The sequence below is a fragment of the Gordionus sp. m RMFG-2023 genome, chromosome 2, assembly GCF_954871325.1.
Source record: "Gordionus sp. m RMFG-2023 chromosome 2, tfGorSpeb1-WG-v2, whole genome shotgun sequence".
NCBI lineage: Eukaryota > Metazoa > Nematomorpha > Gordioida > Chordodea > Parachordodidae > Gordionus > Gordionus sp. m RMFG-2023.
This window is the reverse complement of record NC_088776.1, coordinates 52,975,726-53,001,313: the sequence shown is the minus strand read 5'-3', so window position 1 is coordinate 53,001,313 and position 25,588 is coordinate 52,975,726. Positions and strand designations below refer to the sequence as shown.

Sequence of the window (25,588 nt, the reverse complement as noted above, 5' to 3'; positions counted from 1 at the left end):
AGATGGTATATTTTATGAATCTCAGAAATATGCTGGACAAAAAGATCCTGATAAAAGTACCTCAGTTAAGATGACACCTACTCAAAGGTTCTGTCCTAGATCTGCTTAATACTAAATAGCCAAAAAGAAAAAATTTTTAAAAGAAAAGAAGGAGAAAAACATAACCGAAAATACGAGAATAAAATACAAAAAATAGCAATGCCACCAAACAATTACAAACCAGAATAAGGTATCCTCTTTTAGATACTTTTTAGAGATACTTTTTAGCCAATTTAAAGCCATTAAGAATCCAAATTAAACCGCGACATAGACAGCCTAAACGTTTAATTTTTTTTCTCTCGCAAATTAGAGTCTGTCCATGGTTATAATATTTTTGTCGGGACTAATTTTTTTCACTAATCTTTTTGTCCGATACATTCCTTATCTGTGGTACATATTTTTGACATTATATAATTTACTAGTGGAGTATTTTTGACCTAGCGTTCATTAATTAACCTATTTTCTTTTTCGAAGAATCATAAAACTAGGATAAAATTAAAACGCCCTTGGCATTATATAACCACTTCCTCTCTTCCAAATCCGGTGGGAATTTCGGATTTAATTTTTTAAAAAAATTTTAATGCTTATATATATCTAAATATTTTAATTTTGTCTTTACATTTCTATGATAAAAAGAAGAAAGTGTCAAAATAATTCTTTTAAAGTTCTCTAGTTTCCATTTAAATCCTTTTTCGTTTACCCAAACATCTTAGGTTAATATAATTTATGTAAAAATAATGAAAACGTATTTAAACTACTATTTTTTATATAGAGTATAACGCAAAAATTAACGTCGTTAATTTTTCTAGATAACGTGTCTAAAGTTCTAATATTTTACATTTACAAATAACTATATTTAAAGGTTATTTCAAAATAATTTCTTTTAAAAGTTGAATACTAGGAACTATGAACTTATTATTGACACAGTCTATTACTAGAATTACTTTACAATTCTTCTTTTTATTATAAATGATATATTTTAATAAATTTCCTGTTCCCCATATCTTTTAATTTAAAAAAAATATATTTACCAATAGGATAACCTAATAAAGTTCATCATCAAAAATATGAAATGGCCTAGTGAATTTTTAGTGGATAAAATCGACTTTATGCAATACTTTAAAAAGGAATGTAATGTAATGCATTTATACATCATCATTCATATTCATAAGTTAATACCCCATTTCTAGAGGATGGTACATTCTATCATTTAACCTTTATAATAAATATAGTCTATGAGTAAAATAATTACATTTTTTTAATTCTTTTTATTGGACATTTATATTATTAATTTAATACAATTATTAAACTTTGATTTCTATTATTATTATTTATTTAAATGATAAAAAAAAAAATTCTTACCTTTTTATATTAAAAAAAAATAAATAATAAAATAAAATAAAATAAAATAAAATCAATGCAATACAATACAATACAAAACTATATCAAGGTCAAGGCTTATATTTAAAATATATAATTATTAAAAATATTTTAATATTTCTTTTAATTTTTTTTTGTCATATGAAATTCATTAATTCGTTATATAAACCTAAATTTTGAAAATGATAATGCAAATTAGAGGTTTGCAAACTATCGGGGTAATAAATTTTTAGCATTGGGAGAGTAGGCGTGAAGGTTGAAAAATTAATTTAAAACAAGATCTGGATGAATATTTGACATATTTTTTTTGGAAAATTAAGCGGCAAAATGGAGTGGATATTTAAAAAAAAAAATTTATTACATATATTTTCAAAAAATCCTCAAAATTTATGTTTTGGTAAATTTTGGAATTTATCATTTCTTACCAAATTATTTTTATATTTCTCATTTAATTTAAATACTTCCCATTTTGATTAATATAACTGCGCATTTTATTATAATTAGAAAATTATAAATTAATACCATATCTACTTCTTCTTTTTTCCATAAAAATTTCAATTAATTTCACTAACTTTAAAAAATAACGAAACTTTCTTAAATTCGAAAAAATTATTCAGACCACTATTTTATTTTATATATTAAAAATAACTTATTTCGAAGTTGTAAAAAAAACAACTTATTAATTATATTTTTGAAGGTCACTGCCTAAAATAAAAATTATCGGTAACCAATTTATTTTTAAATGATGCCTTTTTTTTTATTAGTCACATAAGTGTATTTTTTTAATCTAGTTAGCCTGGTTCACTTTGTCTTTGAAAAAATATCCTGTATGTTTTGAAATACTTGTCTAATAAAACAATATTTGATTATAAAGCGATTAGTGAATGAACTTGATTATAATGAGCTTGTGATCACAAACGATGACTGTTTTTCTCACTCTAAAATTAAATTTCAAGGATTAATTTCACACTATTTTAAAGTATATATATATATATATAAAATAAGGGATCTATTAAATTTACGCCATGTCAACACTCCTTCTATATAGAGGTCGTACCAGTCCTATACGCGTAACTGACAATTTATTAACTTTTGAACTAGCATTAATTTATCTTAATTAAAATATATATGCCGATTTTTCAAATATAGATAATAAATTAAATGAATTAAACAAGAATTTATGATGAAATTGTTTGTATGAAATTTACATTAGTATACTCTATACATACACTTTCAAAATTAAAAAAGGTAGGTGAGATCGGGACATGTTAAGTACAGGGGAGTATCAGTCTACTCCATGTATAATAGAAACTATTATTTTATAAGACTGGAAATTTAAGCCTAATTATAGATAATTACGTTATGCACATGATTGGCTATGAAAAATATTTAGTATTTTAATTTTTACTAGAGGAAAGTGTGCTTTAATATACCAAAAGTAACATAAAATAATTGCTAACTTTATCGTATCGATATAAAGCTTTTAAAATCTTAAGAAAGAAATTTTAGGATAGTTTAAACCCTATTTTTTAATCTGAAAATTTTTCAGAATCATAAAACACGAATTAATAAGGATTCTGAATGATATTTGTAAAGTTAGAGGCTGGGTCATCATGGTTGGTCAGAGGCGAATTTTTCTTTTTAATTATTGCATATTTATTTTTAAAGGGATAAAAAGTTCAAATAATTTTATAATAAATTAAAAATATTTTATTTAAATTTATACTTTAAAGCCTATAGTAATATAACAATAACAAAATAATGATTTAATTTTATATTTAGACCCTCATTTCTTTGGTGAACTAACTATCACATATTAGTGGAACGCACCCAAAAGTACTGCATCGTTGGGCCAAAATAATTTTTTTTTTCAAATTTGATTTTCTTAAAAGTTTGATTTCTATAAAAAAATATGTTAACTATTTCAGATAGCCTATACTTTGAAGATTGAAATTATGTTTTATTTATTCGGATTTGCTCGATATATTTTTGAATTAACCTGACTAAAAAAGATTTCATAGTATAATTTTAATTTATTATATGATCCATATTAGAGCCCTTCATCAAGAATATCTAAGTTCTTATTTTAGGAACAGTTCTCTGAGTCCGATTTGGAAAAGAAAATTAAGAAAAATATGTCTAAGATAAAAAAAATGTTGGCGTATTTTTAAATGTTTAAAATCCCATTCCGATAAAATGTCTACCCGAATCTGAGTTGAGTCTGATCGGACTGGACATGTTTGTGCGGCGCTCATTGACACACTTACATTTATTAAAGATTTATTCGTTAAAATGCATTTTGAAACTTTTTGTTGAATACAAATCATCTGGTGACACGTCATTCACTCTGAATTATTATTTTTTTATTCATAAAATTTATTATATTAATATTTATATTTGAGGATATTACCTAATAAATGAAAATATATACCTACTAATAACTTTTTTTTATTAAACAAAAAAAATTCTAAGCCATAGTAAAATCAATTATCTTTAATTATTATCGCTGGAACTGTAATATTTGAAAGATACAACTGCCCTTCCAACAATGTAATCTAACATAACTGGTTCATTCCCAGGCTTTGGCTGATAAATATGGGGATATTATACACATGCATATTAAATCCAAATCTCTAGGTTTCTGTATTTGTTAAAAAAAATTTAAAAAAGTGTTTTATTCAATTTTTCTATTTGTTTTTAAGAGGGTTTGAAATCATTGAAGTCGTTAACCTTTTATTTTGTGGGCTCACAATGTGACATTTTTGAAAATTAGCAACAAAAAGTTATATATTTTATCCTAAAATGATAAAAAACAAGAAATCTTGCCTAATAAAAAAGTAAGAGTTTTTACGGGGGCTTAGCCTTTATTTATTGTCACATTAAATAGTATAAGTTTTGTTACCCCATTGCCATTTTATCATAAATAATTAGCATTAAATTAGTAAATGAATGATGAATGCTAAAGTAAAGAAACATTAATATTATTATTTGATCTTCTATAACTTTTTTCTTGGTTCTATTCCAATCACCTAAATAATTAGGGAGGGGGGGAGAATTTTTATAACCCTAAAAGTGCAGGGAGTGCATATTTCTAAGTAAAGTAATACTTCAGGCTATGCTTCTTTTTTTCATATTTTAGATAATATATTCATTTTAATTGATAAAAATAAAAAGGACAGTTTTAAAGATCATATATGTATATAATTAGATATATGTATATATACTATATTAAGATATGATATGAATGATATAAGGACGAAAGATTTGTGAAATTAATGATGAGTGTGATCAAATCTTAGATCCAATAATTACTACCGCATCAAATAAGATTTTATTATATCATTTATTACCTATAAATGAATGTACTGCAAGTTTGTTGACTCCCCTTTTCACGCTATTTTAAATATCTAAATTTTTCCAAAATAAAATAATTAAGATTCCTTTTAAATATTTTTATTTTTGAGAGAATAGGTACATATAAAAATTTTGAACTCTCACTTACTTAGTCTCGTATTTAGTCTCTTTTAGATATTTTAAAAAAAAAATGTTTATTTTTATTTATATTTTTTTTTCCCCACTTCTTATTAAAAGTCTTATAGAAAAAGTTTGATCAACTCTCCCATCAAAATTGTATTTATATTTATGCAAATTAAAAAAAAAATTGGGAAAGGGAGGAGGGCCCTAATTTTTTTATTCATTTTATTTTATTTTTTTTTCAAAGTTCTCATAAGATGTTTTTGTAGGTCCTTGAGCCGATCTTCCAGGATTATAAATATATTATTAATACTATATAACATATATATATTTAAAAATGATCAAGCGATAATAATTTCCCATTTTGAACGATTAAATTCTTGGGAGAAGTGGTCGGATTTCTACCGATTTTAGGTTCAGGTACGAACCTTGAACAATTCTAAAAATATTAATTGATATATATATTTTTTTTTAGTGGTTAAAAGATAAAGAAAACATAATAAATGGAGTTTCAACAAACCAAATAATTTCTGATGAAATAGTCTAGTTCCATTTTTATCGTTAAACGGCTTTAAAACGGTTAACGCAACATTTTATCCGGAAAATAATATTACGCAGGCCTGAAGATTTTATTCACAGGTCGCACAAAGGTTTGGAGATCTATTAGCGAAATCTCAAGGTTTAGGGCAATATATTTCTTGCCGTTTTTAAAAAAATCGGCCTAAATCGAGCCGTTTAACAACACTTTCCATCCCTTTTTCGTAAAAGTTTGTATATTTGAAATTCAGCTAATTTATTTGGACCGAAAAAAATAAATAAGGAACCTTATATAATCTATTATTTTACGAAATACAAAATAGATATAATATTTTTAAAACTCTAAGTTCATATTTTAAGTCACGTTTTTATTGTCATGTTATGTACTGTACTGTAAGTTATAATAAACTCATACAATATTTAAAATCTGAATAATTTTACTTATTATATATATATATTATATAAATCATTTTCGAACTGAAATTAAATTTTTTCATAATTTATAGGAGGGGGAATCCCTATTCATTCCCCTTAAACTATTTATCATATTATCAGAAAGGCATTATATTTTTACCTTTCACAGAATATCACGTACAATTTGTATGCAACGTTATTTTAAAACAATTTAACAAATTATTTTCTCTTCAATATAATTTATTCCGAAAAAAAAGTTATCCATAATGTTACTCCAAAAAATATCTTCCCCCTTTTTAGTGCATATAATAAATATGATGCAAGATATCTTTTAAAACTTTTTAAGAAAGAAATATAAAATAGGGTATATTAACCCTAACTGATGATTTTAATATCTTATAAGGGTATATGTATGTACATTTATAGATACCCTCCCTTTCTCTCTCTCTTTTTTTCAAAAATAAATTAACATAATTCATTATGATTATGACAATAAAAATGTGTCATTTATAGAATAGAAAAGAAAAAAAAACGAAAATCAAAGATATCAAATTAATTAAAATATAAGAGAAGGTAAAAGGGGGAAATAACAGGGAGGGGCTGCGAATTCCGGGAAACGAAAAGAATTATTTAGTATATTTTTAAATTTCCCTCTTTCTCTCTCTATCTCTCTCTCATGAATTTTGAGTTCACGAATAAATAAATTTAGAATTTGTGAATAATAATAATATCCAACCCAGGCTAAATATATATTTAGTTTATTTCTCTCATAAATAAATGTATAATTAAAATTATGAATGTTAGGAGGGTAGGGGTTTGAACTTTAGCTTTCATGAAACATTCTTCGTTTTTTTTTAAATTGTGGCTTATATATAAATCAAATGGATGGAACTCTTAAAATTATCCATATAAGAATGAGCATTTCTTGGTGGTAATGTTTACAGATTCTTTAGATTAATAGATTAATTTTTAAAAAACAATTTAGGACTTCATCATTAAATATTTTTTTAGAGATATATCTCTAACAAAATAGACTTTCACAAAGTATTAATAAATAATTTAATCAACTCATATATTTGTGGCCAAATCGTAAACAAAAAAAAATTAAAGCAAAACTATATCGAAATTGCAATAGATTAACAAAATTAAGATTTAACTGTAACCTATTGTCAGATATGCTTCTGGCCGCGAAATTTGGTTAATAATATAACAAATTATAACTATATATCGGATTTAACTATAAAAAAAGGTTTAGTATAAACATATTTTAAAGTTTAATATATCTAGAAATTTGAGTTAGTATTGTTAAACGGCTCGATTTAAGTCTATTTTTAAAAATGGCTAACTCAATATTTTAGTCAGAAAAATATTGCTTAACCCTCAAGATTTTGTTAATAGATGTCCAAACCTTTGTGCCATCTACGACCAAAATCTTCAGGCGAGTTATACGCATCAAAAATGAAAATAGCCTTACATCAAAAGAATTAGCTACAATTTAAAAAAAAATGCATCTTCGCTTAAGCTACATGCTATTTGATTTTTTTAAAATAGTGTCTATTTACAAAAAAAGTTTTAAGCTATAACAGCTAACTATTTTTTATACAGCATTAGTTTTAAACGATTCTCCTATATTGTGAGATATAGTATTAAACTTTTCGTTTTTTAAAATGGCTAACCTAACCCAATAGTTTAGCCAATATATATTAGTCAAGCCTAGTAGACTAAATTGCGGTTGGCAGTCGAATTTTACTCAATGCCTGCTGAATAAACCGATATGACAAAATATTTTTAGAGTTGCCAGGTTTCCCTCTCATTTTCAAGTTTCTTTTTAATCGTGATATTCAATAAAAATGGATTCTGTTGTTAAGAAATCGAGTAGACTTATCTGTGACTCTCGTAGATTGACAAGAATATCTATTTTTAATAAAGTCTAAAAATATATAATCAATATTCGAAATCCTCAAGCCTGGACTGTAGACCGGCACAAAACAAAATTTTTATACCTGAGGGTTGGCTAGGGTCAATTTTTAAATATATACATGTAAATTTAACAAATTATAGGTTAGTGTGTTGGCCCGCCAGAAGAAAAGTTTTTGAAACCGAGTGGATCTTTTTTTATAAAATTTTTAAAGCTTTTATTTAGCCAAATTTCTGTACTTTATATAAACACTCACTTGCTGAAAGATGACTAAAATTTTTAATAAATTAGATTCATGATTAAGTAGACAAAATGCTATTAAATTTTATAAATTTTCTTTCATATTAGATATCACACTTATATTTTATAAAAAAAAATCAAAAGAACAAGCATACAAATTACAAGTGTAAAAAATACTTTTTAGAACTATTGATTCAAAATTGATTCCCGAGTCTACTGACAATTCGGCTAAGGAGTCGGCCTGATCGCAAGTATAGTTCTCCCCACTATAAATTGAATTCATCATAATAATGTAATGGGGGTTTCGAAACTCTTTTTTCTAGAGTTGTATTTCCATTATGTTCTTCAATGTCCAAATCCTCAGTCATTGTTATGGGTGTTTCCTTAGCTTGTACATGAGCGTCCCTCCGTTGGTCGGCATGCTTGTTTTTTTACAATACCCTCAGACTCAAAATCATACAATATCGCACTTTTCCGTTGAGCCACTGTCCTTTCATGCCATCCCGCAATCCTTTCGTTTTTTACTCAAACCTTTTGCTTTCAAATTCACGGGGCTCAACGTTCTTATCATTATAATTTTTTTGTTTCCATAACACGTTTTCAGTCGTTTCTCTCGTAGATAATTTCCATTTATCTAACGTCGTCCTGAGCGGCCTTCCAAACATCATTTCGGGCAGGGGACCGGTAGTTGCATTTGAAGTATTTTGGTGTGTAATTAAAACATTCGCTAAATTTAACTGGTCAGGAGTCCCACTTCTCCTTTCAGCATAGAAACGCGTCTTTATCGTACGTATATAACGCTCAGCTAAACCACTCGATTTGGGGTTATAAGGGGCTGATCTAAAATGTTTTATATTATTTTTAAAAAGAAACGTTTTGAATTCAGATCCAGTAAACTGAGTACCTTTATCAGAGACAATGTAACGGGGTAAACCAAATCTAGCGAAATAACGCAGATTATTTATTACACTCGTCGAATTAATATGTGTTAAAATTGCATTGGTGAAGGCGTCTACACAAACCAATACTTTCCAGACACGGGGCCTGTCAAATCAATGTGTATTCGTTCCCGGTCGGATAGGAATATTCCAATTGTATAATAGTACTTGACTTGCTAATCGGTTCAGGAATCTTTGCGAGTCGACTTGATTTTTTTATTTCTTATCGTAAGAAACTCGATTCCAGTAGTGGCTAAAATCGACACAGTTTAATACATTATGTATTCATTAGTGTTGTCAAATTAACTAGTTGCATTTAATTACATTTTTCTTCCCGAATGTGTTATTTTATTTATGCATTTTTTTCAGAGCTATTATATCTTTATTTTAATTGTATATTCATTTTAATTCTTTTTGATTACATTTTGTAAGAAATTTTATATAAAAACCAAATTATATTTAAAATTTCTCTCATATTTAAAATTTCTCTCATAAAAATTAATAAATTTTGATTCCTATTTTAGTTCATATTAATTATGATAATCAAATGTTGGTGAAAATTATATCATAATTTATGATTAAAGTTATAAAATCCATAGAATAAATTTTTTTTTTTAAATGATGTTGTAAAAATTATTTATAAAGTAATTAGCGATTTAACTATTTCTGTAACTAATGAACAGTTATTTTTGAAATAATATGACTATTAACATTTCATAGGCGCAGTCAAGGGGTGGGGAGTTGGGGGGGGGGGGGGGGGCGAGGAAATTCTCTTGTTGGAAATTTATCTGTTCTCGTAAATTTCATTTTAAGCTATGAAAGCCCTCCCCCTTCCACTTTTTTTTTCTCATAAAATTGTACAAAATATAAAACTATAAAGATTTTGAAAAAAAAATAAGTAAAAGTTAATAACTTTTTCAAATAACGAATATAATTCAACATTTTTGGAAAAAAATTTAGAACCCAAGATTTTTTTTTATAAAAATCTATATATAGACAAAGGTTTACAATAAGTGGAACTTAATACCTCCAATCAAATTTATGGGAAGAAACTCTACCTAAAATAGTAACAACCCCCCCCCCCCCATCCCCCTAACAAAATTCTTGCTATACCTATGAACCAGTTACTTTTGAAATAATGATTAATAACTGTAACTGGTACATTTTAAAGAGTATAACTGGTTATATTTTTAAGGATGTAACTGGTTATATTTTTAAGGATGTAACTACTGGTTATATTTTTAAGGATGTAACTGGTTATATTTTTAAGGATGTAACTACTGGTCTATTTATTTTGTACAATTATTGAATAATAACAATTTCAAAAAATAAAATCTATTATTGTTTTTAAACGTAATACATAATAAATAACTCTGAGATGAGTTATGACGTATAATATCATTAAATATAACCTAATAAATTAATTCCTTTGATTCAAAATATTCATTTTACAAAAAAGGTGTCAGAGATGAATGATGATAATAAAAGTTAACGCTTGCAAGCATTTAAGGAAAGTTATCATTAACATCTCTCAAATTATATTTACATATTTCGTATAAATTTGTGTTATATACTTATATCATATAAACTTTACACTTGCACCTAAAATAAAATATAAATATTTCTTCGTTGACAAATCCTTTATTAATACTCATTAAATAATTAAGTCCTTAAAACCGTGAATTCTTTTCTATTTCTACTCTATTCAATTTCATTAGCATTCTAAATTCCATCTATTTTTGGCTATCAACTTTAAAGAATTACAAACTAATCCTAAAAACATCAGTGTTTGGCTAAAAAAGATGATAGAATATCAGATGTTAATTAGAAACCGAAATGATATATATTTATATTAGGGATAATTTGTTAAGTTCTTACAATAAGTTTTAAATTTTTTATAATTACGCAATAACTTTAAATTTTTTTGTATTTTGTACCTTTTTTAACATACATATTTTTTTTAAACTAAAAAAAAAGATTATATATAATAATATTCAAAAAAAATTTAAATAAGGAGCATTAACCTATTATAAAATGATAAATTTATGATCGCAAACAAGTAAATGACAACATTTAGCATATAGTTCCTGCTCTTCGTAATAATTTGTGTATATTTTTTAAATTTGGTTTGTTTAAATTTTGAAATCTTTGTTTGACGAAATCTACTAACTACCCTTGACACACTTTAGGCCAGATATTTTTTTTTGATGTGAATAAACGAATGAACTCCCATTATTTGGACAATTTTTTTTATTAAAAACATTTAAAAATTAACGTTTTTGTTTATAATATTTGAAATTAAGATTATTTAATTACTTTTGCTTACATATTAAGACTTTAGACTTTTTTTCAAAATACAATTTTAACACAAAAGCAAGAAATATCATATTCTTGTAATTTAAATTTATCTAAAATAATGAAACCCAACTTTTTCGAGACATCAAACTTTTTCTATGTCCCCTTTCATTAAAATTAAGTTTTATAGATAATTCCCAAAACATGTAGAAACTCTTTTTAAACAGTTTGTAAAAATTTTCAACTGGAACTTATAAAAATTTTTAGGACTCTATTCCAATATTTAAGAATCGCGAAGTTTGAGACTACAAAAGAAAATACTAGTTTTATTGAAAATTGTTTGTCAAATTATAAACAAAATAAGTACAAAAAAAATATGATTCTGTTTTAATGACTGCTGTAGGTCAGAGAGTTTAAAAAGATATAGAAGTTATCAAATGGCGCGTATAAGGTAGGTAGTTTGAATTCACGATGAATCTCATTTTCAGAATATCAAACAAGTGACCATATTTTATGACTATAACATTTAATCCAAAGAGTAAATATAATATTTTCCTTAAAAAAAAAGAAAAGTAACATTTTTTAAAACAATAGAAAGTATTTTTTTTTAAAAAAGCATTGCTATCTGATAAATTTTTCTTTGAAAATGTTAATAACATGAAATTTATTTAATTATTATTAGTGGCATATCAAAACTTATATATAATTGTAAATCGGAAAATTCAAAGGCTGTATTAAACGACACTGTCCATTCCGAATACGTGTTAGAACCTTAATAAAAATTTAGACTTGGTTCCCTGGGTTCTATTATCTAACCCTCCCTTTATTATTTTATTATTTTTGAAATCAATAATATTTTGTATATTATTGTATATTTATCGTTTTAATAAAATTAAAACTAAGACAGAATGGCAATTAGTGGGTTGGGTCTTTCCGAGAAATTTTGTATTTAAATAAAACAACTAAATTTACAATAACACGGTGATAATTTTTTTACTGTTATATTTTTTCCTCATACTGTCGATTAAAAGGATTAAAACTAAGAGCTAAACATTAACAAAATTTGTAGAATGTTTTCAGATGCTTTTTAATCATAAAGTTGGCCAAAATTTTGCTGCACCAATTTTTTCTTTTATTGGTTAATAAAGCTTGCATATTCACTTGTAAAACAACATTGGCATAGATTTTAGAATTAGATCTTTGATTTGTTCAGCTAACTTTGACGGACATGATATAAAGATATTACATATTTTATAAAAAAACAAAATGATAACCATGTGAAAATCAAGAATATCGAATCATAATTTTTCATAGGCGAGACCAAATCAAAGGCCGGGCAAATGGGGGTATAAATTTTTTTTACCCCCAGCCCCCCTCTTCACATGATAAATTCTGGGTACTTCAATGTTTAATTTAATCATACAATTATCTTAAACTAATAGTTTATAAAATAATTATTAAAAATAGATGTACTTTAAATGAATTGTAATTTGGAATAAATTTGGGATCCCTTATTTTTAACAAAGAAGTTTGAGAAGCATCAATTTAAAGGAACATAATTTTTTTTTTTTTAAAGAAAATAATTAAGGATCTACTCAAAAATTTTATATTGTTACTTGTATTAAGTTTTGTTTGATTTTAATGTGTAAAATCATTTTAAAAAGATACTAATCTATTTTTCAAAATTGATGCTAATTTTTGAAAAAAGTTTTTGGAAAACAAAGCATCTAGATAGCAAAGCTCACTATGCCACCCTGAAACCTAGAAATATAGAAAAAAAATTAGTATAACTCCAGAATTGATTATAATTAATAAGGTTAATATGTTTGGGAGCAGGTTAATAATTTAAAATTTATCCCTAAAATTTATTGAAGTGATGGCTTATAGATAATGATTTTTCTAAGATTTTAAAGAATCCATTAAATTTGCGAATCTTTATGATATAAATGTAAATAGTACAAGGATTAAAGAAAGACTATGAAAGTTTCATATATCCAATATGATTAAATTATTAACAATGATTTATGTGAATTTGATTAAAAATATAATAATATATTTCGGTATAACCAGAAAATCTACCCTGTTATTTTTAGAAAATAATTAAGATTCTTGTAATTTATTAGTTTTTCTATAGGTTTTTTATATACATTTTAAATGACTAAAAGGTTAACGCCAAATTTTGGAAAAATTTATAAGGTAGATATTCTCTTTTAACTAAAATTTCTTGTAATATCAGATTTTATAAATTTAGAAAACACGCTCGAAAAATAATTAAGAGTTAAAAAAGATCATACATTGACTGAAAAAAACATTGACACTAACCTATATAATAGCATAAAAATAAATAGTTAAATTTTTACAGAAAATTATGTTACAATAGATCAACATATTCACATGTTCCTCCATTTTCTGAAGTTGTTAGGGCCGGATCAGATTTAAGTTTAAATTTTTTAGTGTATTCTAATATTTTTGTAAGTTGAATCCAAGCTTTCATATTATTATTAATTCAATAGTATTGTTTCTTAAATTTTATATAGTCTATTTTATTTATATTCAAATTGTTTTTTTTTAATTTTGCCTATTAAAGTTCAGTTTATTCTTCTAACAGTTAGAGTTAAAAATAATATATTACATAGTCGTTAAAACTTCATATTTAAATTTAAAATATATCTAATTATCAAATTAAGATATATTTAAAATTATGCGCCATCTATAAGTACCTTATTTATTTATATGAAATATTGGTATTTATTTATTTATTTTTTAGAGTATTTATATTCTTTAAAGGAAAATTTATTAATAAATATAATAATAATATTAAAAGATTGTTAATTTTAATAGCATAATTAGTATTGCAATTACATTTTAACTAAATTAATTATGTTGAAAGAACACTTTAGGGCATGTTAATCTTAAGTATGATTTTTATTCTTTTCCCCACTCCGTTGTTTATTAGTAGATAACTATATTTACCTATGATTTTATTATCTCAAGTATTTAATTGGGGTTCACCTCTATATCTTTACTTAATTTTACCGCACACATCTAATCTGTATTTTAATTCTTTTGAATTAAATAATTTCTCCAAGACCATGCATTTAACCATGGCCCCTTTATTACATATCGGGTTAAATTTTTACACCATAAAAAGCGATCCAATTTTTTTTATATATCTCTCTTTTATTTGCACAATTCTTTCTAAGATCTTACTACTTCCAAGAAATGCGGGATAAGTTTAAAGGTTATGATCAAAATAAACGATAGGAAATTTTAAAAAACCTCCATTTTATCCGAATTTTTACAAATCATAAAATAACAAATTTAAAACAAAATAATATTTAGAGTGTAAACATTTAAAAAACCAATAAAAATAGAATATTTAAAACGTTCATTTACAAATAAAAAATGTGCCAACTTCGTAAAGTCGTTTATTCAAACTCATGAATATTATATCTTAAAAAAAACATTTTAAATTTAATATAAATAAATGCCAAATAACACCAAATTGATATATGACGTCTGTCATTGTATAGCTTTGCTAAACAACGATCAAATTTTATAATATAAGACTCGTTTTTATTTTAATTCATAGTAATGCTGTCGTTTCTTATTTACTATTACTATACATCATACCTTGAATCATAAAACCACGTTCGTATCAGATGAAAATTAGAGGAAGTTAAGAAAGTGATTTATTAATCATTTAATTGCTATTGAACCACAGACACTACTCAAAAGCAAATTTTATATAAAAATAATTTATATCTGATATTTTATGAAAAATACATAAAAAATAATTTATATTTGATAGTTTATGAAAAATACATAAAATATCGTTCAATGTTATACATCACTATTCAATAATATCGCAGACTAAAACAATATTCGATCTCTTGTTATTATTGATGGTGTAGTATATAAGTTTGGATAAACAGATATTATGAGAACAAATACGTCGTAAAATATAGATTTTCATGTCGTTTCATTGCTCCTCATAGGGTGGTTTTAATATTCCTATTATTTTCATATTATAATATTTTTTTAAGCTTCACAATCCTTAGCACTTATTTTTTTCAACAAATTATTTATATTACTAGATATTTTTTTAAAAAAATTTTCATATCAAATACACTAAATATAAATATTCAATCACAAATGGATCCACATTATTCTAAAACTTACAAATAATAAACACTATCAAATAACGGCATATCCAAAACGCCAAGACAGTCAACCTAATCTTCTTTCTCCTCAAACAGGTATACTTATCTGTCACTACTTCCATCATCAGCAAAATGAAAATTCTTCTATATATTTTTTCATATATGAATAAATACTCAAGATATATTAAATATCATAAATTTTAATTAAAAATTCTTAAAATATTAATTAAATTAGAAAGGCATTGATGGAAAAATAGATGTGGAGCTATGCTCTTCAGACTAAGGAATAATTTTTTAATTCAGAATTAAGCCTTATTAGATTACATTAAAATATTTCACCTAAATAAATAATAATTTTTTAGTTAGGAGGAAGACTTTATATCTCAGCATCTTTTAGAAGATTACTCACATAGGTAACAGTAAATGACCATTTACCGTTGCTTATATGGCAATTTTTCTTCATGAGGAGGAATAATGAGAGTCCTGACAGCAAAATAAATAATTATTAATAGAAAATATTATTATCTGGATAAAAAATTTTACATGAACTAAATAAGTGATGAAAAGATATCGACCACTAATTAGATGTATTTATGGTATTGGTGAAAATTTTATTATTTACCCCTAAAATGGAAAATCCTAATATATTTCCATCTATTATAAATATTGAGAATGATATTGTATGATCTTTATAATGTAATTGCAATAAAAACAAAGTGGTATATAAAAAATATCAATAAAAAGACAAAAATTATTTGTCTTAGTTTACCATTAAAAAGTAATCATAATCATAATTTGTTCCAGCAATTTTTTATAGATAATATACGGTATTAAGCTTACTTTTTAGATAATGATGTAATATGATTTAAACAAAATAATAAAAAAAAATTCATAAATTATTAATACGCCAACTTGCGGATTAAATTTTATGAATATATTGCTTTATCTCAATCATTATTGATATAATTATATCAAAAGATTTAACCAGTACCAATTCAAAAGAAACAAGAGATTATTAAAGACTATTTTAATTCTTGAATTTATGTATAATTTAAGATTTTATACCATTATATTATATAATGGGCATGTAATTTTATATGATTCTAGATGACGTCTCTATCAGTGAAAAAAAATGAAATATTACCCCTTAAAATTTCATGAATAATAATAATGAAAATCTAGTATGTTCATGTTGAGTGACTTGAAAAAATTTCTCATTTAAAATACTAATTTTTTTTTTGTTAAATTAAAAATTATAATTCTTCTGTAAGAGAATCATATGACGAAGATATAATTCTATCATCTTCATCAATCATTATTTTAAAATAGATGGATATAACACGATTCAAATAAAATATTGTAGTTGTTTGCAAATTTCTATATGACGATCAATATCATATATCATAAATATTTATATTCAGATTAAATTTTTCATTTAAATTTTAAAATAATATCATAATAAATTTTAATACTATTTAAATTAACTAATATAATTTTTTTAAAGTATTGGTATCTTTTTGAATATAAAGTTGATTTAGATAGAGATAATTATAAATAATTTGTATCTTAGATACAAGATACTTTTCAATATTTAAAATAATATCCGCGATATTGCCTAATCCTGATTATTCATTAAATAAAATGGATCTATTTTGTATGTGTATAAAAATCACTTTAGCTTAACTATTCTCTTATATGATCAATAAGGAATAAATTCTTTATTAGAAATTTATTAATTAAGATATGTGTATAAAAATTAAAAAATATAATATAAAACTATTTAATTTTTCTCTAAATATCATCAACATTGTACTAAAATTTTATTCATATAATTATAAATGATAGTTTGAATTATTTTCATAGATTTAATTTCACTTGGCACTTTATACACTATTACCAAAGACAAGCACCATATTCTATCCGGATCATTGTAGATTTCCAACATTTTATCAAAATATTTTTCCATAGGATCTTTTTATACCCTAACCCTTTTACAGGTCTCACATTTTCATTATCATATGTGATACTGTTTAGCGTTTTTCGGTGAATAGTGGAAGTAGTAAGAAATGATAGAGAATTATACCATATGTAAGGCTAGATTTAGCAGCATCCTGTGAATATATTTCTACTCTCTTTCTCTTTTCCTTTAAAAAAGAATCCCTCAAATTCTTACATTTTAATTTACATACATTTGGGAATGAATTAAGCCTGGTAAATAATTAATATAAATAATTTTATTTAGAGATTTATGTTGTTTTGATTTCTTAAAAGAAATATTAATTATTTTATATATTATAAATTTAAAATTCATATTCCGTATTAATGCTTACTAATAAATAGATTAAAAAGTCCATTGATTAAAAATTCTTACTAGTAGTCAACATAAGGTGATTCATTATAAAGTCCTGTTCTACTTTTTAGCACCATAATGTCCATAGTTCATCGATTAATATAATTATCATTACATTGGTTCCATAAATCGTCATGAGCCTCTTCAAAATGGAACAAATCAACAAAATTTCCCCTAAAATTATTTCAATTATTGAATATTAATATAAAAATAATTACTTGTTCATTACAATTTTATCAGCCGCCATTTAATCGTTAAAAAAACAAGCTAGTTTGTTATTAAAATAAACGTAAAATCGTATGCATGAAAAAAACGTTTTGTTTGGAAGCACACAACTATTAAGCTGAATTTGTTATTTATCGCTTTAAAAAAACGTCAAGTTTGGATATGCCTTAATTCCTATCAATAATTTCTAGAAATCACATTTCTATAAAAATTAAAAATAATTATTTTTTAAATATCAAATTTTCCAATTTCACCCTAGTGGAAATTAAAAACTTCTCAGCAAAATTTAATCATATTGAAAATTAAACTTTCTCACAGTAAATACTTTAGAAAATTTCAATATTTCTTTACCCTAACCATAAAAATTTCCAACATATCCCAACCCCTTTTAAATTATTTAATGATTGGAATCTATACCAAAATAACAATTTTATTCCATCAAATAACCATAAAATATCTGGTAATATAACTCTTATTATCCAAGTTAAAATTTTGTTTACATAGATCAGACATCCTGTCTTTTTTATTATAATGATCCGATATATATATCTAAAGAATCTTATCTTAACATTTCTTTTATAATTTTTAAAGGACCCGATTTTGAATATTGCTTCTTGAAAATATAATTATTTCAAAAAAATTTGATCTTTTTTTACACAAATTAATTTTTCATTTTAAAACTTTCAACCTTAATTATATTATATTAAAAATTTTTATCCTGTAATTGCGCTGTGCATTTTTTTAATTTAATTTTTTTTAATAAATTAGTATAAATGTAAATAAAAAATCTTTTGTTTAGTTAAATTCCGCATACTTTGGCGCTTTCGTCCTGATTTCCGGCAACATTTTAAAATCTTCCCATTTTTTCCCTCTTGTCCATTTTCTCAATTCCAAACTCGTTAAATTTATTTCATAACAAAGGAATTATGAAAATAATATTAATCTTCGACACGCATAAATTATTTGATCGTCATATAATATTAGATAAAATTAAATATAATGTAAATCTCAGATTTGTATTTTGAATTTATATTTGCCTGGCTATTATTGAGGGGTTGAGTTGATAATTTAGGTTTATAAGTTTTGATGCAATTAACTACAAAGAGTTTCTTAATTATCAAATATAATTTAAGGCCCAAATGTTTTAAGTATTATTTCATATTCACTCCTTTGATTTTTTTTCAATTCCCAACGAGTATTAATCTAGATTTATTGATATTTCAAAATAACAATATATCTCTTTTAGTGCTTTTTTTTATTTATTTCCTTTACTTTTATCTTTTCTATTTTGAGCACCGAATAGTGGTTTATAAAATTAAAGTAATCTATAAAATGCAATCATAGCAATGATAAATAATAAAATACAAGTAAAAACATTTCCCTTTATTTACAATTAGTCAGTATAATTTTGGATTTTGAATTTTGGGCAAAACATTTAATGGAAGAATTGAATGAATGAGTAAAATAATATATCGTCTTAAGTTATGGAGGAGTTAGCTCGAATTAGGAATATCAGAAGTATCTTTATTAAATAAAACAACGGTAAAATTCTAATTAAATCATTTTGAAAGTTATATTCCTAATGGTGTAAAATAATATCATTTATATAGTTTGTTAAATTATTTAACAAAAGAAAGTTAATATATAAATTTTCCATTATATTAACTTTTACATTTAAAGATAAATAAAATATTTTATTTATAGCACCCGCAAAACAATATAAAAATAGTTAATATAAAATTATAAATAAAAGTCCAAAATAAAAAGTACTACTATAGTTACTTTTAAAAATTATTGGCTAGTTTTATTTTAAAAGTAACTAAAAACATATTAATTTATATCAAAATTATTTAGCAATTTACAAATTTAAATTAGAAGAATTTAAATACAATTAGATGAAACATAATAATTGCAGGGAAAATAAGTATTATGACATATTAACTTCCATTGGAAAGCAATATCAAAATAAATAATTATTTGCACTTAAAAAAAATTTATAAATAACACAAATATACTATTATAAATTTGAGCTTAATAAATTTATTTGATTTCTTGTAAACAATAAACTATTTTTAAAATTAGTGAAAGACATGCTATCTAAAAATAAGCCTCCCTAGATCCGGAATATATAGTAATTTTAAATTTGATAAATTATCATATAAGCAGTAGCGTCACTATGGAGAGAGGGGTGCAGGGCTCGAGTCATTTAAATTTGAAGAGCCCCCTCAAAATTTTATTTTTTTTTAGCCAACTTAAGGTAAATTAGCTAAAAAAAAGGCAATTTTAGATAATGTTGGCTAAAAAAAATGTAATTTGAAAATAATTTAAGAAATTTTTATTGAGCCTCCTGAGATTGAAAAGGCTCATAGGCATAGCCAAGATTTTCCTAAGAGGGGGATTAAAAAATTTCTAAGAGCGAATCCCCCAGACTCCATTTGGGCAAGGCCCGGGTTACTTTAGTCTATATATAGTCATAAAATATTTTTTAATATAGGAGGTTAAAATTAAGCCTGGAACAAATATGAAATATATTTTTATTAGTTTATATAAAATATAATAAATTATTTGTATATACATTAATATAAAAGCATGGTAATAATCTATTCCAAACAAGTATAAGAAATTTATTTATAAAAAGTAAGTAATATATAGTTGATATTCCTCTATTATATAGAATTGGTTAAAAAATATTAGGTAAAATTTCACTTTTACAGACATATTTGATAGTTAGAGAATATATTACATTTAATATTTTAACAAATTTTAAGAATCAATGCTCTTGATAATAAATATAGCAACAATTTGCATTCAATTATTAAACGCCATCTATTTAATTTAAATAAAAAATGATATTAAAATTTAATCCTCATATTATTTATCCCACAATATCTTTAAAAGATATTTTCCTTATCAATATTTTATAGTTTTCTGTAAAATATATAATTCGTTATATTGGTAAAAAATTATTTGATTGTCATATGATAGATTAAATTAGATATACTGTAAATCTACGACATATAATATTCCATTGTTATTGTGCTTTAATTTTTTTACTTAATTTTATTAATAGTTTTATAATTATATTTTACTTTTATTAAATAAATAAATTAAAATTACTCACTTTATACAAAACTATATTTGATATATTATATTATTTGGTAATTTTATGGATCATTTATTAATCATTATATACATTTCACTTTTGTCTTAAGACTTATCTTTGGCTTATATTCCATTTCTTAAAAAACCTTTTTGGTTCACTTTTTTTATATATAAATGCTTTTTTCCATAATCTATAAATTATGATGAATAGTTTTATAAAAAAATATCAACTTTTACATTCCTTCTTTCGAATTATTATTTAAGATATATGCATACATTTTTAGGGATCAGGGAGTGGGGGGAGGACTAAGGGGGATATTTTTTACTAACTTAAAATGATATTCACCAAAAGTGATAAATTTCTAAAAGAGGGGGGGGCAGGGGGTGGGGTTTTCCCTTGCCCCCCATGGCTACGCCTATGTAAGGGCTAGTGACGCTCATGATATAAAGACAATGAATGAGATATAACAAATATTTAACAAATTTTAAAAAGTAACTTGAAAACTTTTAACATTACTTTCCAATTTATTTAAAATTAATTAATTATATTTTTGCAAAAATGTAACTATATTTAATCACAATCACACAAAATATCCTTCCTTTAGAAGATAATCATGTCTAAATATAAATTTATTATTTATGAGGTTTAATAACTATAAAAGGTCAATCCATGATTTTGTGATTGGTAGAAAAGAAGGAAAATTTTATACGCCGTGTATAATTATTTATAAAATAAGCCCAGCGATGTCAATAACTTAATTAAATATCATAAATCTTTAAAAAAAATCCAAATGAGGCGCTCCTCAAAATATTTTTTTCTTGCTTCTATCAGCAGCGGCCTGCACTGCTAGCGCCTAAAAACGTGAGTTATCCACCCCTCCTAGTGTGGAAATACTGTATAACATGCTAGAGGGTTCATCATAGCACGCATGAATACTATTTATTTAAAATTTAAACTCTTTTTAGAAGTGATTCGAAATGGTTAGAAAAAAGAAGGTTACCTAATTTATTACAAAATATTATAAAAAATTATTCAATTTTGCTTTTGGCAGGGTATTATATAAACTAATATTTATATTTATTCAAATATAGCTTATGATTTTGAAACGCACAACAATGATAGAATAGTATACAAATTTAATTTTATAAAAACAGTTCATAAATTTTTATGCAATTATTAAATAAATTATAATTAAATCTGAGCGAATTACATTAGTCATATTACAAAACTTTATTTACCCGAATTTATCAACGTGATTCCTATAATGTTGAATATAATAAATTAATTTTATATTTTAAAATGAATCTAAGAATTATAATTGCTAGCTCAAATGTATTTTTTCCGGCAATATGTTATTTTTTTTCAACTTTAAATCGTTTTTTTTTGAGCACGTTTTTTTTAATTTTTACAGAAAATGTATTCTAGCATGTTTAAAAAAACCTATCTTATGAATTGTAGATAATTTTACTATTGAGTCATTCATAATTTATATAAGAAATCAATGGAAAAAATAATATAAATTATATTAACTTCAAAATTTCATGACAAAATTACCTGAAATTCATAAGGTAGGTATTCCAAACATGATGGAATACATTTCAGGTAAAATCAGATTTTTAAATTCAAAAAAAAGACTCTCAAAAAATAATTTAAAGTTGAAAAAATAAGATACTGCCGGAAAAAAACACATTGACGATAATATATACAAATTTTCAACAATAAAAAATCTTCTTTGGTATTCCCTTAAGTGAAAAATTATGGGTATGGGGCTCTTATTATTTAACAACTCCTGGATCTTTTAGATCAAAAACTCATGAGCGAATTCCACACACTCCACAATGTTAATTGATTTAAGTTTCAAGGACTAAAAAACGTGGCCAAAAAAATAATTTTATATATTTTTTGAATTTGTTAGTCGCCAATTCAAATTATTTTGACATGATTTCGGTAGCATTTTATCCGTTTTGCAGAAAATTATCGAAAATATTATCTTTAGCCTTGACACCTTTATGCGATTCTTATTTACGATTAAAATAAAGCCAATTTCATAAATGATTAAAGCTTTACTTTTAAATGTTTGTCATAATCTATTTAAATGTGTAATTAAATATCACCTTGATTGTCAAATTTGATATTTGTTTTGGAAATAATGGCCAAATTTATTTTAGATATATTTAAAAAAATACATTATAAATACATATTTTTGATCTAATAATTCGAATAATTTCTAATTTATATAATTTATTTTTTAAAATTAGTATATTATAAAAGCCAAGAACATTAAATTTAAGTATCATGAGAAATATACTTATCCTCCTTTTTAACTGGGTAAATGCCTATTTAAATTAACATATTTTATTATAATATTCTTATATAAATAATATAGATATTGGTGATAACGATATTATTAGGTATGGATTATTGAATGAATAATTAATTTACTACATAATATTTTTATAGTTACGTCAAGTGATGGAGCACGTAGAAGTATATTTAATAAGAAATATAATATGTTTAATAATATCAGAGACCCCCACAAGTCTATACCCAGCCCATGAGCCGTAATATAATATTTTCTAGCGGGCTGGGCCTGGGCCGGTGGGCCTAGGTTTAATGGGATAGACTGGGCTTGGTCTAAAAATTAAATTTAAATTTAGCTGCTAATCAAAATAAATTTGCCATTTTTTCTTCTAATAATAATAAATCTCAGTATTGTAAACAAAATGATTTCCTAAATACACTTAAATATTGTTAATTTTATATTAAATTAAATTTTTGGATACAAAAAATTAAGGTCCATGAAGGTCTCTAATAATATATTGCCGGTAAGATGCGCAATCAGGCAATTTGATTTAGATTCCAGTCGATCTTTGTATCGCCAATATATAAGTTAATTCAAAAGTTTATGATCAAAGTGTTATGAAATTTAGTTATGATTAGGTAAGGTATTAAACACGTATATGCAGTACATTTTCGGAATTAGAATTTTAAAATTTTAAGACGTGCTCAACAAGGTTAAAAAATCTTATTTTACCGGATAAATTTCAGGCAGTTTTGTAAGGGATCACACTTATTGCCTATTTATGCAATTCCGATGTAACGTATGAATTCCTACCAAATTTAATGTATTAAGAATATTTTAAATAAAAATCAGGGTTTGATGTTATGATTTTTATCTGTGCTGGCAACAGTTAAAATAAAAATAATTAAACCCGGGTAGGGCCCATAAATCCAAAAATATTTCTTTAAAATTACATGATAAAATTCTAAATTTATCTCTTTTCACTGGGCAAAAATCCACTACAAACTTGAAAAAATATAGAATTAGTCAATTAACTTACATGATAAATTATTTTATTCTAAATAAAATTATACTGGAGGTTAACAGGAAAATTGTTATGAATAGTAAATGAACTGACCATGATACAGAAAGTTTTATTCCCTTATGAAAAAGATTATTAGAATATGGATAATTACCTTCTATCAAATATAATAAGATTTTAATTTTTTTATTTTACTTTATAAAGGGACCGTTGAACAAGCAACCACTACAACATTGGGAGCTATTCAACCCAGATTTGCATTAAAATAATAAATAAATTACATTTATTCAAATATAATAAATCATTTAATCACTTTAAAAATCTTAATATTGATCAATATTATAGTATTTTAATTCAAAATTTATGATTTTTTTTGCATTGTCATAAACTATAAACACAATAAATTAAATTATTAACCAATTCTTTCAATTAGTAAACATGATTATTTCATAAATGTTGGTAAATATACTGAATTATAAATTTCAGCCATATGTTGTGGTTGTTTTAAGGGTTAATGGTAGGCTGATCTGAACAGATAAGATTAAATGATGATTTGATATTGGAAGTTGATAAGAATTTTAGAAAGTTATAATAGGCAAAAATTAGAAAATTTTAATTTTCCGACTGCTATTGAGTCACCGTTGGTTATTATTAGATAATATTAAGACATCGGTTAGCCATCGAGCTTAGGTTATATATATTTTTTAACCTAATTAGCACAGATTTCAAAAGATTGAGTCCATTATTGCTAGAGTTGGGTAGAGGCGCAGATACTCGTATTAAATCCTAATACAGATATTTTCTTGTAATTGTATTTAGTATTTATTTAAATAATTGAGAGTAGTTAGTATTTGTATTTTAAATGAAAATTATAAAATGATATTTATTATGATTTAAAATAAATAAGATACTTTTAGTTTTTTTTTATTGTATATTATATTATTAATATAAATTTAATTATAAATGTAAAATCCACTTATTCATAATATCGATTTTGTTATTCAAGTTAGGGAAACGTAATAAATATCTTATTTGTTTATTTATATTATTAAAATTAGTAACGTACCCACTTGAAAGTGAATAAATAATTTTTTTTGATTATCATATAGATAACTAGATTCCAGTTCCACTAAGTTAAAATAATGTTCATAAGATAATTTTTAGCATAGATGTATCATTTAAATCTTAT

General features: G+C 24.3%; 1 long non-coding RNA gene across 1 annotated transcript; it reads left to right on the top strand.

Moving 5' to 3' along the window:
* Nucleotides 1-23,275: 23,275 nt before the first annotated feature.
* Nucleotides 23,276-24,819, top strand: LOC135923349 (uncharacterized). Its single transcript, XR_010571195.1, has 4 exons — nucleotides 23,276-23,404; nucleotides 23,463-23,487; nucleotides 23,537-23,563; nucleotides 24,604-24,819. It is a non-coding gene; the product is annotated as an uncharacterized LOC135923349 (long non-coding RNA).
* Nucleotides 24,820-25,588: the final 769 nt, after the last annotated feature.